The sequence below is a fragment of the Pyxicephalus adspersus genome, chromosome 9, assembly GCF_032062135.1.
Source record: "Pyxicephalus adspersus chromosome 9, UCB_Pads_2.0, whole genome shotgun sequence".
In the NCBI taxonomy this organism is placed as follows: Eukaryota; Metazoa; Chordata; class Amphibia; order Anura; family Pyxicephalidae; genus Pyxicephalus; species Pyxicephalus adspersus.
Window position 1 is genome coordinate 54,451,643 of NC_092866.1, and position 19,135 is coordinate 54,470,777.

The 19,135-nt window shown below is 39.5% G+C and overlaps 1 long non-coding RNA gene across 1 annotated transcript; it reads right to left on the reverse strand.

Moving 5' to 3' along the window:
• Window positions 1-446: 446 nt before the first annotated feature.
• LOC140338693 (uncharacterized) lies at window positions 447-15,831 on the reverse strand. Its single transcript, XR_011922302.1, has 3 exons — window positions 15,266-15,831; window positions 14,979-15,018; window positions 447-938 (listed from the first exon to the last, which is right to left on the reverse strand). It is a non-coding gene; the product is annotated as an uncharacterized lncRNA (long non-coding RNA).
• Window positions 15,832-19,135: the final 3,304 nt, after the last annotated feature.

Here is a 19,135-nt window from a genome sequence, read left to right on the forward strand (position 1 = left end):
AGGGAGAAGGGCAAGACCTATCTTCTACGGTAGACAGGGCTGTCTTTAAAATATATATTTATAGTATACTATACTTTATATATTACATACAGTATATATAATACAGTATAGTCACAGGTTTTTATATGTTTTGGTACATTTACATGCAGGCCAACTAGTAAAAGTGGCAGTAATAGGGGATAGGTGATGTACTATGAGGACTTATATAGGCCCATATTGGTGCACACTTGACCCATCTATGCATGTTGCACTGAGCATTCCAATTCATCCTCAATGGAACCTCAGTATGTGTTTATGTTCATTTTTCATAATTTTTTGAATATGTTCACTATTTTTTAATAGATTGCAGTCAGGGCCAGATTTATATGTTTTATTCCCTAGGCCAGCTAGCTTATGCTACTCCTCTCTTCCCACCAACTTTGAACAGCCCCTAATACCTGCACCCCGTGGTCACATTACCTTCACCCTCCTATCCAAATACCTTCAAACTGACAACTGGCAGCTCCTTCTCCACTCTCCAAGTTTAGGGATGAGTGGGCAGAGCTCATGTGCCCCAGACCCTGGAAAATTGAATGCGGTGAAGGAGTGAGCCAGTTACATGGAGTTGCTCAGGGACGGCGTGTAACTTCTTGCCAAACTTCTTCAGGCTCCTCGCCAGGTGTGTAAAGGACAGTACAGATTGGAAGGAAGTCGTATGGCAGGCACAGGATCCACATACAAGTCAGGCAGGGCAGAGAAGACAGCTGGAAAGGGTGAAGCCATTGGCAGGGACTAAAATGCAAACCCACTTGTTGGTCTTGTGGGAAATCCAACCCTGGTTGCAGTACAGGGAGGATCAGGTGTTTTCCATTTACCTGTGAATGCACATAGGGGTGCAACTGAAAATCTCCTCTTGGCTATGTTATAGTTTCTTCCAGCCTGCCTTTGGACAGCTTGGTCTGCAGATAAATAGGGAGATAATATTAAGGCATGTCAAATATTTTTATTTTAGTGGTAGCATGCAAAAAAAGGAAGTAGCTTGGGGGGAATTACACTAAGTAAATTATCCCTTGCAAGTTGATATTTTACCTTGATAAGTGAAGAGCCTAAATTCCTGTAGTAAATCAACCTTATTGCCCTAGACAGATGAGGTGACTTTGTCTCTTCATATAAGCTGTCATCCCTGGTGATTTGTGTCAAGCTATGGTGAATGTGCAAGCTTATGGTTGCATGCTGGGTGTGCATTTTACATCTGTGCATGCTGCATCCATCTCTAACACGTCAAAGCATGACATGCACTGTATGGGATTGGAGACCCAGGTAGCATGCTTATGATCTTACTAGTTTAGGTCCTTAATATATTACACAAATAATAATGAACTTTTTTTTTCACGCTGATGATTTTGTGAATGGAGATCTTATTCCTCAGCCCTGTTTAGAGAAGGATCATTGTGGTTTTGTGGTTTGTACAGTTAACACAAGCAGAAAAACGGTTGTGGTCGCAGTGCTTCCTCTTCTTCAGTCACTTCCACTTCCAGAATAAATGTGTTTCCCTCAGGTTCTTTATTTTGGCTTTATGTTTTGGGGCAAAATCATTATTATTTTTTTTTACTATAACCAATTCACAGGCAATGTTACCACAGTCTTTGGTGGATGGCATAAGTGAGAATATAAAGGTGGGTTAAAAAAAAGAGCAATCCCCACTTGGCTGATACCAAAAAAGCTTTCTACATTGAAAGATATCAACCCACTTCCTGTTCTGGTGGTAATTGTAATACTTTGGATTTTACATAATTTTCATAATTTTATATAATGTCCTTACCATAGAAAAAACAATTCTGGAAAAAAAATTAAAATGCCCATTGTTGTTACCCTCTGTGAATCCTCATATGCCAGGGTGTTTAGCTTGCCCACCCCTGCCACCAGCAATAATCTCCCTGCATTACATAAAGAGGCGCAGACTACTAATTGTGTCGTTCAGTGTAAAAAAAGGTTTGTATGGGAAACAGAAAGTTTTATTTCATAGAGTTTTATTTTATTAGAATGTTGATTAGGGGATAAAAAGGGGAACCAGGAGGAACAAAACTCAAACAAATTAGCTTTAAATTAATGATTCCAACCAGTGTTCTCCCTAGCCCCTTTTAGCTGGGCGCACCACGCGGCGCTTTTCAGTGACCACCCGGCTGTTTTTGGATAGTTACTGATGAGTTGGGTCACAATACAAGCCTGGCTCAAAAAAATTCCTGGGTTGAGCACTGCTTCCAATTTTCATAAATGAGAAGTAGAAATACTTATGCACCATATGACAGCAAAGAACTCACCCCATAATGCTCCATGTTTTGAGGACCAACACAAATTATTATGCAAAAATTGATTGGTTTCATCCACTCCCGGGTACCTGGTTTTTGAAAGTAGATGTCTTGGGAAAGTAAATTACCATTGGTTTGAATATAACTCTTTCCTTTTCATTGGTTTTCAAATACAATCATTTCAAAGTTAGGTCCATAACTTTACATTAGCTAGCACTGTGGCCTTTGCAGCGTTAGGTCACAGGTTCGAACCCGAGCCACTACAATATATGCAAGGAGTTTGTATATTCTCCCCATGCGTAATATGTCAGCACTATATAAATACAAGATAATATTAATAGATTTCTATTAATCAGACCAACAAGAAGGCCAACCGAAGAGAAAAGACCACCAAAAGCATCTGGTCCCAAATGAAGAGAACTTCTCCGTCCTCTGTACAGTCACAAGTTCCAGTGTGCCTCCAATATATGCCTTCATGCCACATTTCAGAGAATTCCTTGAAGCAAAATGTTACCCTTAGTTAACATATATATACCACAAGTCCTTTTGCAACCCTCAGGCCTGGTAAATTGTCCATGAAATGGAAAGTTAGTTGTCTGTATCTCACAATCAGTTCTCTGCCCTGAATGGCTGAGTATATAAATACATTAACACACATACAACAAGAAGAAAAAAAAAACACTCCAGCCGGCCAGGAAATGACTTGCTTTCATTTGTAACCACTTTTCTTGCTGCTGAGGATGTTTTATGAGGCCTAGAAATGATTAAGACAGAGAATAGGATGTTTAAATATAACTTGCAAGTTCAGTTTAACCTCATCCATCACTTCTGCATCTGTTAAACCTAAACATAAACAGTGGTGCAAGTCGGCTGATATGGTGCAGCTGTGAGCTCGGAGATATATATGCGTTTTTTGACCCATCAGGGTACAGGATCCCGGAAAAGCTTGTGAGGGTCCGAGACATGGGACTCAGCACTGTCTGGGCCAGGCTAAGCTAAACTAAAGTGCTTCTGTCATCATATATAAATATGTCCTCATTCACCAACACGTCGAGAGCTGATCCGTGTCACACTTCCCACTTGTTTGAGACATTATTCCCCTTTTTTGCGACTCGGGCGGAACCAGAACTGTTGAAGCCAATTTATAGTACTCTGATATTAGCGTATGTCCTCGAATAGACGGAAAAAAGGAATGAAGTTCTGGGACTTTCCACTAAAGTTTAGGATAGCTTAATATATATATTTGGGTAAATAAAAAAACATATTCAGTCTATTATAGTAACATATACACATTTCAACATGTTTTATCTTTTTTAAACACACTGCAGAAAAAAATTCTAGGAATCCAAAAATTGTCTAACTTCCTGCAGTGAGATGACAACTCTAGTTTAGCAGTGCTCAAATCCCCAATAGGGTTGCAAGGACCAGTACTTGTAGCCAATCAGGCTCTGTTGTGTGCATATGCACTACTAGAAAACTGTTGATGGAAGGATCAATAAACAGAATGTGAAATATTATTATCATTATTATTATTATTATTATTAATAAACAGGATTTATATAGCGCCAACATATTATGCAGCGCTGTACATTAAATAGGGATTGCAAATGACAGACTAATACAGACAGTGATACAGGAGGAGAATAATCTTTTTATGATACAGCTGATTGATGATCATCTAGATAAGATTACTTTTATGATTATTCCTTGTATAATGATTGAAAAATGTATTGTACTTTATTATACAGTCGCATTACTGGTCTCTATCCAGCCCCTAAAGAAGCCTATTGGCGAAACGCGTCGGGATTGAGACGATTACCATTCTTATTCTTTCAATACTTATATTTAGGTAGCCTATGTCTTTCTCTAAAGGCATTTCCCCTCATCAGTTTCTAGGGGGAAGCCTTTTTCACCATATGTGAACCAACTATTGAATTGTACTTATTGTATACTCACCTACTTATTGTCATTTTTTTAGTTTTCAAGAAGTTAACTCCAAACCTCAGTAGGGGTAAAAGAAATGCACCTGGCTAAAATACTCACCTCACGTCTGAAGCTGACCCCAAAGTAAGTCTTTGTTGTCCCTAGTTTTCCTTGGACTTCAGAAGTTGAATGACGATCCCAACCTTTCCTCAAACTAGAAGACTGAGGGTATCTTGTGAGTACAGGGTGTCATGGGCTCGCCCTGCACTGGGGTATCAGCATGGCACCTTGTCACTCATAGTGTTTCAGAATGATGATGTCAGCACTGTTCTTGCTTTAATAAGGACCACTCAATGCCTTAAAAAATAAGAGGACCCTTTGTGTCACCTGACTACCCTGAGGACAACTGGAAAAGATAGGTATAGAACAAAGTGCATACAGCATGGAGGGTTCAGATTTAACATTAATTTATTTGTATATATCATGTTAAACATTATTGTCACCTTTCTGCTGTCTTCCAACTGGACAATATTGCATAGAACGAAGCTCGCCGTCTTACAAGGTTTATTTTATTGTATACAGCTCACCACATTCCTGAACCCCAATGGCAGTTTCATTCTGATTCAGTTCATTGTCTGTACCTGAGAGGTGCAATAACTGACAGTAAATGATGCAGAACAAAACACTGAAAGCAGGAAGCTGCCGTCCCATTCAGAAAAAAAAATGTTCTCACCATTCAGAGCTGTCTGGGAAATATTTGACACCAGCAGCCTATGCTCATGTACAATATTGGCCGCCTTATTCAACGAAAGAACTATACAACCAATCAGAGCTGTCGTGTAAGTGCTGGAATCTGATGTATAACTTTTAATGGATACTACAATCTACAATAATAATGTAATAAACACAATACAATCTCAAATTTAAATGATCAAAACATTTTTATATGCACATAACCCCAAATCCACCCTACCCCATTACCATTATTTTTCCTCCCCCTCCACACTTCCGCAATTGAGTATTTACCAATATCTAATGGGTAATGATCCCATGTCTGTTTAAATTCCCCTACTGTCAAGGAAAAGAAGACAAGAAAAGCTGGGGTTTTAAAGGCAAATAATGTTAAATGTATATTAAGTAAGGTATATTCTTCTCATATAATATACATTCAAGACATGAAGACAGCATAAAAACAATCAATCAATATTGTCCCATCCCCTCAAGAAGGTGGTGGGGGAATGCTTGGGACTAATAATCTAGACAGTACTAATCATTGGTTGAGAACACTTTACAGTCAAGAGAAGTATGGTGTGATGTTCTGACGCGTTTCACCTGTATTGGCTTCCTCAGGGGACTTTATGAACCACAGAAAGTAAAGTTTGATATGCACTCAAAAATAGCAAGTTGGGATTAAATGAAAGGGATATAGGTACATCATTTGATTAACATGTAGTATGCATTGAAAGAAGCGTCTGATTGTGGTGCTGTAGTTTGATCTTTACAGCAGGCATGACCCTGCTGCATGAATCAAAACCCCAGCTTTTCTTGTCTTCTTTTCTTTAACATATTATATTATAGGGGTTGGCATACCAAAATATTTTTGTTATATACTTAAGGGTTGGTAGTTTCAAACTTACCCTTTCCTTCCTAAATTCCTCTACTGCAGTCTTTTCACCAGCTCATGCCCGTACAGTGCAGCCCCAAAGACGTCTATATGTTTCTTGGGGAGCTAAACAAGGATAAATGAGCCCCATAAAAGTCTATAGCCTATACGGTGCAGGTGAAGGGCAAGTGAAGGCAAGCAGTGAAGGAATGAATACAAACCTGGGATTGCAGCCCTTTGTAAGGTAAGTGTATGGGGCAATGTTTCTCGATATGTGGGAACCCTTTAAATAACTTTCAGGTCTTCAGGGAACTGTTCCATAATTACTGTAGCTCACAGTATATTAGTGTGGTGGTCATTGGGAAGAACGCCTCTTATATGGCTGGTCATTGGGATAAATGTCACCCTTACAGATAGCCGAAAAGATCATTGGTGTCAGTTGAGTTGACCTGGGAGACAACAATTGCTCATTGCCCAAAGAACGTTTAGCAACCTCTAGGGAAAAAGGTTAATCCCTTGGATAAAAAAAACACTGATATGGGGGAAAGTGGGTTAGGTCAGTGAATGGTGGAGGGGGATATCTGCACAACATATAACGTACACTTATTTCTTAAGTGTATTATATTCTTTCAAAAGTTCTTTTCAGTATTTTATAAATAAATCTGCAGTTCTCATTCAAATAATATCTGCTGAGTTTGCTTTGTTCAAACATTTCCTAATAAAGGTGACAACTGTCACCAGTTCCAGTTGCTCCTTCGATGTCACTTTGTCACATTGTTCCCTGGTGGGGTCCGCACAAGGATGGTCCACCAGCTAACCAGCCCAGGGCAACAATCTGCAACTGGTGATGGTATGATTGGATATGGGCAAGAAGGTACGGCTGTAGACGTCTGCAGAAGCAGCACTGAAATGGAGGAGAAAGGATAAAAAAGTGGAACTAGCTTTTTTATGAATAAATAAGCCCTGCTATGTCTTTTGCAAAATAAGGTTATGGTTTGGATCTGCTAATGATCTTGTATGTATGAATGTATCATTATGCTCTGGTCAACTTATTAAATGGTTCTCTTTAAGGACCTGTTCACGGTTCACAGTCAACAAATACATTTTATCTGTTATGTTAATCAATGGCTTTTCTAGTTCTGCAGCAGATGAGTCACATCCATTGTTAGCTTGTAATCGACTTCCATTATTTTACTTGGAACATATTATTTTTCTCTTTGGAAAACCCCACTGGCTCCAGATTAAGCTAAACTGAAATGCAAACAGTTTGACAGGATAAAACGGAAATCAAATCTGCTTCAGAGATGGAAAGCTTCTAAAGCATTTCCCATATCGTTGATCACTTCTGTACACCGGTGGATGGGGTGCCAGGTATATTACAGCTGGAGTTTGCTAATATGCAAAGCATTTTTCCTTTGTGCCTTTGTAATGGAGTGATGCAGCCTGTTTGATCAGTGATAAAGTCAGAACATGCTTTTCTGTACTCAGGGTAACAGTGAAAGTATTGTGACTCATTCAGAAGTTATCCATGTAAAGTAAACTGGTGGACAAACCTTCTGCACGGTGCCTTAAACTGGGGTTTCACGCATTATTGTTCTGAAAGCTCACCACGGAAGCTTAGAGGATATTTACAAGAGGTGAAAGAGAAACCTGTCTTATGGAAATGCAGAGACCTGCCATGCTACATTGGAAAAAATCTACCTTTAAAGAGAATCTGTTCAGGACAAAGCAACAGGTTTACTTCAAACAGCAACTCTAGGCAAATGTTTTTAAATAGGGGAATGGTCCCCCCAGCAAGGGTTTAGAACAGAAAAACAGAAAAACTCCTATCTAGCGCTGGCCACTACGGTAATAGCTTTCTGGGTTGAATGATAGCCAGCATTGGAACAGAAAGGACATCCTGTGAGGGATGTGGGGATTTATGGACCCCCATTCTTATTCTTGAGTCCCATGCATTCACATACTATAATACAGAGAGTGGTGCTAAAGCAGTGTTTCTCAAACAGGGCCCGGGGGCCAACGTCCTTTTATGTGGCCCCCAAAGGAATCCTAAATATGAATTGCAGCTGGCCCACCTCTGCATTGCAAAAGCACTGCTACTACAATTCCCGGCATCACTCGTGTCTATAGACCAGCAGGCTCTCTGCCTATGTGTGGCCAAGTATTGGACTGTTTTATAGATGCAAATAATGCCGGGAATTTTTGTACTTGTACTTTTTGAATTTGTACTTTTCCTTGCTACTCCAAGGCATGGAGAATATTATTATTATTGTTAGCCTGTGCAAAAAGGTTACCATTGAAATATAACTCAGAAGGCTACAAATAGAGAAAGAGCCATAGGATTTTTTCTTAAAAACATTTTTTACAAAAATTCATGCCTCTTTCTCTTTTATAGGCTTGTTCCAGATTGAATGTGAAGCAAAACCTCTTTGTTTCCATATGAAAAGGGTTTAAATCTAATGAGAAGGAAAAATGTCCTCAATTTTTTCAAAAAATTTCAAGGTTGGCCCACGACTTTGTCTAAGTTTATTTTGGCCCTCTGTGTATTTGAGTTTGACACCCCTGCTCGAGAGATTGCAAGGGGTTCCTTGAGCAATGAGCATTTTGTGATTCTCAGGTTGTGACTTTCCCAGGTCATTCTTCCCAGTAAGAGGAATTATTCCCAACAATCATCAGGATAATATATTGTGAGTTGTTTACTAATTATAGTAGGGGTTCCCTGAAGACCTGAAAGTTATTTAAAGGCGTTTCCCCCATGTTAAAAAAGTTGAGAAACACTGTGCTAAGGAAATTGCAAGAGGTGGAAGCCTAGGGTTGGGCTTTAATGCTGATATGCCAGTAGCACATGTTAAAGCATCAATAAGATTTAGGTGATTGGGTGTACAAATTGCCCTGTACAGGACAACAGATTGCTTTGGCACTATAGAGTTTTCTAAAGAGACTGCACAGCACATATGATCTGTTTTGAGAACCATGTAAGGAGCACGCAAGGATGGTGGTAGACAAGATGAGGCTGGCCCTGGGCAAGTATGATGTATGGGCTCCAAATGCACAGCATTCTAGGTTCTTGCACACGTAATAGGGGCACAAGGGAAGATTGGGGCCCTAAGCAATTGCTCAGTTTGCCCTTCACTTAAACAGCCCTGGGAGGGGAGAAGGGTGGGAGTAGAAGGAAAAGGAGGACTGGTCACTACTTTGACTCATAACTTGTATGTGTAGATTTCAGCTTAAGCTATTGAGTTTTGTAAACATCAGGCAGTTGCAAGTGTGTACGCATTAGGCTTGGTAAAGTGTTAAGTCTTGGGTTGGGTTGCAGGTGTTAGTATGAGACCATGGAAGCATGGAGAGCAGACGGATCCTTAGTTCTATTCCATAAGCATACATTTATATCGTGAGAGACAGAAATAGTAGTAGCCTACTGTAGTTGTTTCTGCTGAAAAGTGATGTGAAACCTATGAAATGGTCATGTGGAATTACATAACTCAAAGAGCCCACATCTTTTCTGTAATATTTGCATTTTCACACTTGCACTCCAGAACCCATGACAGCATCCACAGCTATCTCATGTATGAACAATTTAGTCTGTGATCCTTGCCGAGGTCTTTGGCAGCTATTACCACTGTGTCAAAGTTTCACCCTAAATCTGTCTGTCCTGTCATTTGCAATGGCAGGGAGCGGTCTGTATGTGTCTTCCACACGGTGCTCTGCACAGCTGTCGGATGGTGGCACTCTTAGAGGTTCCTGCTTTTGTCATCTGCATCCTATCAGGAAACCAAAGCACAGGAAGACGTTCTTCCACAAAAACACAAAGCAAGATTTTATGAACTCATCATTTTAACATTCAAGATAAAAGTTTACAGTAACTTTGTAAGGTTTGAAGAATGTACAGCAATACTGTACTCCAACAATGTTCAACTATTATTGGAGAGCACAGTGCTATAGAGTAAGTTCAAGGTGCCTAAACGTCACAAACTCTCTGCAGAGGCTGGAATTACTTCTTTAGTTCTGTGTTCATTCTGTAGCTGGTTATTACCACATTTAGACTTTATTCTGCAGAATCTTTTGAATGTACAAGTGCAATTTTTTTCGTTAAAAAACAACTTATGAACCTTGCCTTTGGCAAACTTTCATCAACTTTGAAGGACAACTGTACCTATGTACAAAAGTATAGGTATATTTTTGTCCCGTCCCCCCCCTTCTTCAAGTGCATCCAAAATCTAAACTGGACCCCTAAAACGTATGTCCATGTACACAGATCTCCTGACCATCCATAATAGATAGGAGGTAGACATGAAGTCAAACTTCTGATAGCTAGGGATTAGAATTCTGCTAGTCAGGTAGAGACTTCCAATATCTACCTCCTAGCTTTCTTAATAGCCAGAAGATGGCCAGGGATGGCTTTAGACAAAATTGTGCTCTGAACAAATTAAAGTCTGGGGCTCTGCCATTCTGTCATTGGGACCCTGGGGAAAGTGGCGGCTATTGACCAGTTTTATCCTACCCTAAAACCAGTTCTGAAGATGTCCTCATTATTGTTTGCAACTACCACTGGTGGGGCATTAGAACTTAGTGGGCAGATCTCTGTATCAAAATATCCAAGGTAGGGGGTCTGATTTAGATTCTTGATGCACTTTGAGGGACAGACAGATTGTACTTTTGGGGGTAAGTACGCTTTACCTTTAAACATCTCCAAGAATAAATTCTTGACATTTTGCAACAAAAGTAAATCCACCTTTTATTATTAAAGCCCAAATGGATTTTCAGAATAAATCAGCTAAATACATTACAGCTGCATCAAAATTGCAGGATTATTGCTCTCACACCAGAGCCTTAGCTCCCCAATCATCTATGAGAATAAGTTTACAATATAATGCATACAATTTAATAAAGAAGTCAAATGTTTCTATTTCCATCAAAACATATATTGTCAAAAGGAGACTGCAGTCCTACCAAGTGCTAACTAGAAGTCGGTGAGAAGCAGCGCTAAGAATGCAAGTCACCACCCTCTGCAAATAACGCAATAAGACGAAGAAAACACAAGGCCACAACAAAGTTCCAGAGTTGAAAGGAACACAATAAAGCGAAGACCTTGATAATCACTCCTAAATAAACAATTTAAGATTACAGGACATACCAGAAGATTCTCTTTGATCTTCACCCAGAACGGCTACCTGGCAAGCAACCAGAGCTGATCCACACTGAAAGAGTACAATATAATAGGGATATGGGTCAGTATGCAGCCTTCAATACCTCTCCACCCACTCAGAATGATGAAAAGAAAATAAACTAAGAGTTACGGAAAATGTTAATAATTTGTACAAATAAAAGCGAGTGAATCGTGCTGCAACTTAACCAAAGACAATCAAGCTGTTTGGGCTTTCAGGGTCCCACTCCCTGATAACTAAGAACCAATTCACACTGCTACATTTTATTATCACAACCCATTACCGTAATGCAAGGTGGCAAACAGTGCAATGCATTACAGAGCTGTTTATTTTAAATGGTCACAATGCTGAAATGCATATACTGGAACCACCTGTGCAACATGGCGTGCTGCATTAAAAAAGCGCATGTCCAATATTCCAATGAGTTGGTAGACCATTTGAAATAAATGGGGTTGCCTTAAATAGTACACATAGCTTTTTAATGAGAGGTCACCAATGACACCTTTCATGTTTCTCTTATTAAAGGTTTTCATTATTGAATAGGATCACCTTCACTTATCATCCCCCTACCTTGCTAAAGTTCTGGTGATACTATTGTCACTGGGACAGTTGATGAGGATAACTTGGAGCCCTGGAGAGTAATAAAAGCCAAATACTTTAAAATCTAATCCAAGTTAAATTTCAAATCACATGGTGTCAGCCATGCCTTGGTGTGGCTAAGCTTTTGCCATAATCGGCACAGCATACTTGTCAAATATTGCACACATTTACACTTTAAGTGCCCTGCAGCAATGACAGGTTTAGGATCCAGTCAACACTGCATCCTTTAAAGCCACCATCTTTGCTGCCAACTCTTCCAGGTCCATCGTGATCCCGTTTGGCTATTGGGTGGCCATCAATGATAACACTCCTGTACATGTGCAGTTACATTGACTCCAGCATCTTTGTCCTTTCCTGGCACTGCCAAGTAAAGAGCTGGGCTCTACGTTGCATAGCGTATATGGCATGCAGTGACAGGTGCAGAAAAAGGTTAATTGGTAAAATGGACTTTGCTTGTCACTTTTGCCAAAAACTTCTACCATTTGGTAGGAATTTTGAGTTCACTTTAAATACATTTTAATGCTTATTTGAAGGGCATCTATGCAAACTTTGCTAGTGAGAACAGAGTTAAAAAAGTTATGATTTCTATGATTTCATATTCAGCAATAGTATGAGTTTATTGCTGGGCCCAAAGCCCTGGCCATTGGGAAAAACTAGCACTAGGACGCGATGAGAAAGATCCGTCTTCTGTCTGGCTTGTCTTTCTCCCATGAAGTTTTTCTTTGCTGAGCCATTCAAGAAATGCATGCGGAAGGCAGTAAATACACACTGCGTGATCTCACAGTCACGGTGACCTGCACAGATGTCACAAGTAGGAAATGGATATCAGGCCAAAGAATTATGAGCAACTCATATCGTGCAGAAAACAAGGGATGCAAGATGAGTGATTAGCACAAATCTGTGCTAAAATAAAGCATAATAAAAAAAACACAAAAGAGCTAAAATAAAGAAAAGTGGAGAATAAAAAAGTAAAAAGATCACTTTTTGCAGAAGTTTGGAAACTGGTAGATAATCGAGACCTTCAGACCTCAATGGACAGCAGCTGGCTGCAGTCAGTGTCAGCAAAAGAGTACAAGCTTTGAAGATTCCCTACAAATATAAAAGTTTGCACTTCAGCTGACCCATAGGACATACAAAGTCCTCTATATTTGCAGGATATTTTAGCACCTACCCTACAACCTCAATGTTATGCAGAATATCCCACTAGGCAAGAGTAAACTCCCCAACAAGAACATAGGACTTGGCTCTTACTCATCTCTTTTTCTTTATTTTCTCATAACTATTATTATTATTATTATTATTATTATTATTAATTTGACAAAACAGTATTTATATAGCGCCAACATATGCAGCACTGTACATTAAACAGGTTGTTGTTTTGCCCATTTAGAGCACAATGATTCTACGGTTCTATTAATAAGGTTCATCCCTTCTTATTGATACTCATTTTATACATCTTCTACAATATTGGGTCCTTTCAGGTAGAATCCCATAGAATGCAGAACTGGCGAAATCCCATGAGAAGCCATTGCAAGAGAAGGATGAGATTTCACTTACACAGGACTTTACCAGGAAGGACACTAGGTGATGTAGGTGAAGAATGGGAAAGGTGATAATAATTCTAATATTACCCTTTTACAGACACATTTACAACCAATGTAAAACGTAAAAGTAGCCTGGACAGCATATGTAAACCATGCATTTGGATGCAAAGTCTGCTTTAAATAATTATTTTATGACAGGTTTGTCCAAATATCGATTTAGAGTAATTAGATTATTATTAAGATAATATTATTAGATAATTAGACATTATCAGATGCTCTGTACCTACTAGACTGCATCATTTTGAAGGATCTAAAGGTGGCAGCAACAAAGCTGCCATAGTAGACAGCAAATTTGGCAAACCACAATTGTTTTTCCTATTGTAAGACTATGTACACACGTCCAATGGTTCTCGTCTGATAATTGGCTGAGGGCCGATATCTTACGAGAATCTGGAGTGTGTACAGCGTCCGTCGTCCATCATCTGAATGACCATCCTGGCGAATCCACGGTCGATGGACAACGAACGATCCTAATGAAAGTGAATGGGGAGAGTGCACAGCGGGGTGAAAGATCCTTTCCAACGACAATTATTGCACGTGTGTATGTAGCTTAAGAAAGCATGCTCTCATTTTTTTCAGGATTTTGGCAACTGGAGACAAGGCCTACCTGATTCTTGTGGTTAATTACTATCTAGGAATTCATGCTATACAGTAATCTGCCCGCATTATTTTCTATAGGTAACACAAACGTATTTTTTCTGGACAGCCTGTATCTAAGTTCTAAGCACCCATACCACTGCATAGTAAAACATTTGTCAAATCTGGCAACAACTGAACATATAAAGCTTAGAGAAAATAAAAACCGTTATTTTGAGTCTTCTTTTGGACTGCTCCAATATTTCCTGGATAGCATTTGCTCAGTGATTTTATCTGCTGTTTGGTGTTGCTGTTTAGGAGGCAATATGTGGCTTTTCAGCTGTTGCATATCTAAACATATTGGAATGCCTGCCAGCCAAACTATGGATATGATGCCTAAACTTGCACTAGACTAGACAAGACTGCCGAAGAGCCAGAATATAAGGTAGCATCTGTTTATTTCATTTTTAAAGAAAAGCTGTGCTAAACTTATGCTAAGCTCTCAAAACCAGTAACGAACTGTACAATAATTCAAGAATAAATTAAGATGAATTAATATAGGGAAATAAGCTCAAAAGCTGCCATATTGATTCTCTGTCTCTGATATATTAAAGTTCTCCAAGGTTGGAGAGAACCCACTTTCATCAGTGAAGCTGGGTGAACCAGCAAACCTGGAATGGATCTGATTAAGGATTGAAAACATTTGCTAACAAATAGCTAATAACTTTTTTCCATTCCAGTTTTGCTGGGTACCCAGCTTCCCTGACGAAAGTGTATCCTCGCCAGCCTTGGAGAACTTTAATAAATCAGGGCCTATTTCTGGGAGGTCGAGAGTGTGGAAATGATTGGTATTTGCCCAGATATGGACTAACAGAAGTAGAACCCCATGGAAATCGCATAATTTAAGCTGTTTATAAACAATTCCAGATAACACAAATCTCAACCAAATCCAGTATGTAACCAGCCAGAAATTAAAGGAAAATTTCCATTGGAGAGGTACGGAGGCTGTCATATTGAGTAGTAATCATTTCACGTTCATGCTTTCCAAATATCTTTCACCTATCAAAAAGGAACACCATACATAAGGCAGCTGCCATATTTCCATTGAACATTGACTGCTGATTATAATCATTATGTATTTATATAGCCCCAACATATTACATAGAACTTTTAAAGAGTCTTTAGTCATGCTGCCATTCAAAGAAGCCTTTGTACCTACCAGTATTTGTGGGATAACATCCTTCAAAAGCCATGCTGACCTGCAGTAAAATATAGAAGATCACTTTAAATCAACAGATATTCTTTAAATTATAGTCTAACAGAGCTAACCTGACACTTCCTGAAATGCCTTTCCCTTACCACTCAATGGTTCCTCCTGTTGACGTCCACATTACCACCACACCCTGTATTGATGTTGAGGTCAACGGGAGGAACCACACAGCAGCCTTGGAAACCCATTTATAGCGGACTCAGTCAATGAAGAAACTTCAGCAGTGGATTACTCACCATCAATGGAATATTGCATGAGCACCAGACGAGAATAGCCAAAGTTACTTCAAAATACCAGATGTTTTTCTTTGGTTCTGGTGGGTGAGAGAAGTGGAAGGAAGGTGAGTTTTTATATCTGTTGGTGAACCTGTTGCTTTGCATGGAAGACTTGCCTAGTGTTTTAATCTTGGAATTTACATTGTCCTGCATTCCCTTACACTAATTAGCTCTTTAAAGTACAGACTCTTCAGCAATATCATGAATAGGCTTCTCAATGAATGGGCTCACATGCCACATGACATAGGCCTATCTCTGTATCGCAGCCACATCACAGCGGTCGAGATGCAGATAAATGACTGCAGTGCACGCACAGATAAGCGCACATCCAGCTTGATTTATCTGAGGCAGATATGATGATATCACACTTGGCTACTGACTTCCTAGTCTTGGCTCCGTTGCTGTGCTGGCAAAGACAGAACATAGCTTCAGGATGACTGTGAGAGATCGGGGTTTCCCATTCATGCTGCTTTGCTGCCACCCAAGCTGACAGCTGCCCACTTGGCTAAGTGCAGGGCATCCAGTAATAAGGGAAACTTCTTGTTCCAGCTGGCATTTGCTTATCTAACAGTCAGAGCTTTGTGAGTGCGGACAGCTGCAGTTGCAGGAATTGGCGGTATCTATATCATTTGGATTTGTGAACTCAATGAAAGGGCATGAAGCAGCACCACAAGATTTCCTGTTAGAATTAACAGCTGGATTCTTTTGCATGGCTTTCACGGGACAGTAGATTAAGTTTTTATGCTCATATAAACCATAATAACAGGAATAAAAGGAAAAAGGAACAACAAAAATGATGGGAGCTAACTTGTTAGGGGACCAATAAAATACACCATGACCAAAGATTACATTCTGAGGAAGACAGGTGACGGATAAAAGTCATTCAAGGAGAAAGATTTACACAAGCATGGAACCCAATAAACAATTATATCTCATTAAGGGGTGGCACAGTCTTCTGCCTTCGGCAACTGTTACAATGGTTGTGTAAAGTTATGCAACAAACCAAAAGACATTGGCATGGCTAATATTAGATAACCTTGCCAGTTAAAGCTGAATATAAATCTACTTTGCCTGTCCTGGTTTATTTAAATAAAACATCCCCTTTTTCTATTACATATTTTGTTTTAGACTTGGTGGTCTCATAATTGTGTTTTTGTGATTTTGTATACAATACCTGCAGACCATGGCTGGTGAAAGGGGCAAGTAATGTGTTGTAGTGCTGTATTATCTTCCTGAAAACATCACAGCACCCTGCTTGTAGTTTTATTAGCCATCAGCCCTGATTAAAGCAATGATCTAGCTCATGGAGGTATGTAAACATCAATATGCCTTCATAGGTGATTGTCAATCTGCAAGAGTGGGTGTTTTTAGGCAGACTGCATTTGCTTACAGAATGCCCTTGGTAATGCCCACATGTAATGCTGAGGTCCCCATGGCTGAGGGAACTGAGATCCAATAAATGGAAAGGGCTGGCCATGGACTTTGGAAGAAAGGGGTAGACAACGACGATGATTGATATCCTCCTGCCAGGAAATGAGATGGGTACTATCTGACGTACTGAAGCTTCCAATGCACACTGTCAGAACCTGACTGGGTAAATTAAGGCTTAATGTTAACACTGGGTATGAGGTTGCAGTGCATTCAATACTTCCTTATGCCGCGGAACCACTGCCTCTGGTGGGACGCTACATGTAGCGTCTTCTGGTGGCCGCCCCATAGAGAATAAACTGGGGTGGCAGTAAGTGATACTGGTACCACTCATTGCCACCGGCTGTCAGATGTTGGTTATTTAGAAACCAATGCTGCAGTGCAATACCCGAGCAGCAAGGCGCCAGCTGCTGGGAGCTGCATAGAGTCGCTCAATCCTGAAGCAAGTCTGAACCAACCACAAGGAAGATCAGCACAAGTTGTACAACTGTGCAAGACTGAATGTAAGGCTGGAGTTCAGATTAATGAGTTATGCCAAATCTGAGGGCATTTGGAATGCTGTACATTTTACTGAAATTCTGCAAAAATTAAGATTTCAAAATAGCAAAATTTATTGGAGTCAATAAGGAAGCCAGATTTAAATTAGCTTTTTGGTAATTAGTACAATGGACATGAAAAGAGGCCTGAGGGTTTGAAAAGCTAATTTCAGTTATTCTGCTCCTGAACGGCCCCACATCAACCACACTGCATTACATCATTTTCATAAAAAGAAAGAAAAAACAAGTCCTTGGGAAGAGTATCAATGGAATGTTTCTGTTAATTTGAGAATTGGATAATGAAGGCTTAAGGAAAGCATGTTGCTGCCGATTCTTGTATTATAATCCATTAAGATTGTCACGAAACCTACTGAAACCTACACTATGCTTGAAGAAAACACAAGCGATGTGAAATGCCATATCCCAAGAAAATGATCAAATTATAACCAAACAAGAAACTGCTAAGATGGACATTAAAGACAACTAGGTCATATCAATGAGTCGTATATAAATTGGGGATAAACAAATATAAATATATATTGTGATTTTATTTTATATTGGTATCCTCATTTTTTACAAAATTTATTTATATGACCTTGAATTGCCTCTAAGGTCTAAGCAGTTTTTTGTTCCTGGTAATTCTTTTAATATATAAAAATTTTATAATAATTTTATTCTTTTCTTGCCTTTGGAAAAACCTGACTCCACAGACTGACAACGCTGCTAATTGCTTGGAAATAGCTTATTAAGGAAGTTAAAAATGGAGTACGGGTTTACTTAAAAGTCACATCATTAAATGCTTTGAACAGCTTGCATCTCCCTGTCCTTTCAGGAACTTCATATTGTTGAGAAAGTTTATTGGCTTGGGGTTTGCAGATGAAATGGTGCGTACAGTTCATCTTTTCAGGTTCTTGGTTCAAATGTCAAAGGACAACCCAGACCAACTATATCTTAGGGATGTATTATGTCTTTCATTGCACCTTGAAATACCAGCACAGTTTATATATTTTTTTTAGCTTCCTGAGGGACCATGACGTCTCTCAAGTATTTACGAGTCTGACAAGCCTCCTATAGGATGTCAAACAAGGACCCATGGATAAAACTTGGACTTATCATCACCGTCCCTTTGTGGTGCACATTCCACAGATCTTTGTGGTAGAGAGAAAGTGAATAGGTTCAGTATCACAGCAAGAAGTGCCATAAATCTACAATGTGTGTGGGCAAAAAAAGGGGCCCTAATTTCTGCGGAACTACAAAGCGGGAGATGTTTAAAAGGAAGCAATCATCACAATGTGCAGTAATTAGCTATAAAATGATCATGGTCCTGTTAACATGCTCAATTGCCCACAAGGTGCAATGAAAACTTCCCACTGCTGCGACATGCTTGACTACAGTGAACTGAAGAGTGAAATTAGAAAAAGCTAAGGGTGGTTGTATGGATGATCTATGGACTGCAGGATTGTTTTACTCATTTTGGATGCTTGGCTAATGTGTCAGGGGATTTCTAATTTAGGAATAGGCACTGTATTGTCTATGAGGATATTGGGCCTGATTTATTAAAGCTCTCCAAGGCTGGAGAGAATGCACTGGAGAAGTTGGGTGATCTAAAAAATCTGGAATGGATTTCTTCAAGGTTATTTGCAATTTGCTAGCAATTTTTTTGAATCCTGGACCAGATCCATTTCAGGTTTGCTGGATCACCCAGCTCCACTGATAAAAGTCTATTCTATCCAGCCTTGGAGAGCTTTAATTAATCAGGCCCAAGGTGAAAATTCCACCTCAAAAAGTTTTTTTTTTTCAAAAAGAAAAGATGAATATAAATTTTGGATGTATCCCCTGTGGATCTAACAATAGCTACATAGTTCAG